General features: G+C 41.6%; 1 long non-coding RNA gene across 1 annotated transcript; it reads right to left on the bottom strand.

Moving 5' to 3' along the window:
* Positions 1-793: 793 nt before the first annotated feature.
* LOC121191874 lies at positions 794-1,201 on the bottom strand. Its single transcript, XR_005895156.1, has 3 exons — positions 1,137-1,201; positions 954-1,047; positions 794-813 (listed from the first exon to the last, which is right to left on the bottom strand). It is a non-coding gene; the product is annotated as an uncharacterized LOC121191874 (long non-coding RNA).
* Between the last annotated feature and the right edge of the window lie 255 nt (positions 1,202-1,456).

The raw sequence follows: 1,456 nt of genomic DNA, 5'->3' as shown, positions 1-1,456 counted from the left end.
ATCCTGGAACATACAGTGCTGCTGTCTATCATGGAGAAGTTCATCCTGACCATCCTCAGCAACATTATCACAGTGTGCCACCACTGGAACCTCACTATCTTCCTCCCTACAAAATGCATTAACCCATGCATCATTAAATTCAACATCTTTATAATGAATGTTATTCACCTTCAAATACTGCAACGCTTACCTAACATGCATAGTATCAACAAACTGATACTCATAGTGGCCTTTGTATGTCAGCACTTTAATTTAACACGCAACAAAGACCCTTCCATGTTAGAACGAGGCAGCAGATTGGTCACCAGGTCACTGGTCCATGTACTCCATTTTGCCCCCCTTTGGGCAATGCTAATGGCCTTACTAACAGCCCTGAAAAAAAAAACAGTTCCCATCACCCACAATCTTCTCTGTCTTACAAGGAGTCCCTAAAGGACCAACAGCAGAAGATGCAGCATCATTGCACAACTGTCCATTCAGAAGGGGGTGGTGGTGGAGCAGGAACCTTTCCCTTCACAATCAACAATCCTTGGCTTAGGAGACACTGGATGCTGCATCTGTGCTGCAGGTGGTGGTGTCTCTAGTTGAAGGTTGGCTGCAGTCCACATCAACTGCACAGGAATTGGCATCCCCACATTGTCAATGAGGTGAACCTGCAAAAACAATGAGAAAATAACAGATTATTACCTTTATTGTTACCTATAATTAAGCACTTCCCATATGAATATAAACATATTTTACTTACACCATCAGGGCACCACAGCTCAGGATAGTCCAGAGGGAAGTGGTTTGTTTGGTGGTAATACTCGACTCCTGAACAAAAACAAATCAGTTAGACCGTTTCAATAGTTATTACAATAATAAAATAAATTTCAAATAAACACATTCTCTCATTAAGACATAATAGTTATATTAATATAAATAAATTGCACACAGTTGTATAATAATTATACCAAGACGTGCTGCCACACATTGGAATTCCTGTCGGAGCAACTCCTGATAGTCAGCTTGGATTGTCAAGTGCGGCACAAAATCAACCACAAATACCTGCAGAAAACAATCGGCCATCATTACAAAAGTATATTGCACCTACAGATGTTGCTTATATTGAAATAAATAAATAAATGAATAGCTACCTTTGGCCATTTACTTCAAACAGTTATCAGGTACTGTGCAAAAGCTGCTCCTGCCTCATCAACTGTCATACTGGCTGTCAGGTTGTTCCCAGGAGCTTTGACAGACAGCATCAGGAATCAGAAGACTCACAGAAAGCACAACTTCAGTCCTGAGCACATCAGCACATGCTCCTGGTGTGGACATGACGCCAAAGGACAGGAAACCCCCTGGCATGTTCCCAATACCATCTGCAATGGATCGCAAATGGGAGTCCCCTACAAGAAGAACAATCTGCAACAAAGGGAGAAACAACATTTCTGTTAGACTGAGAACAAAAAAC

Source organism: Toxotes jaculatrix, chromosome 13 (assembly GCF_017976425.1).
Source record: "Toxotes jaculatrix isolate fToxJac2 chromosome 13, fToxJac2.pri, whole genome shotgun sequence".
Classification (NCBI taxonomy): Eukaryota; Metazoa; Chordata; class Actinopteri; family Toxotidae; genus Toxotes; species Toxotes jaculatrix.
This window is presented reverse-complemented; position numbering and strand designations above follow the sequence as displayed.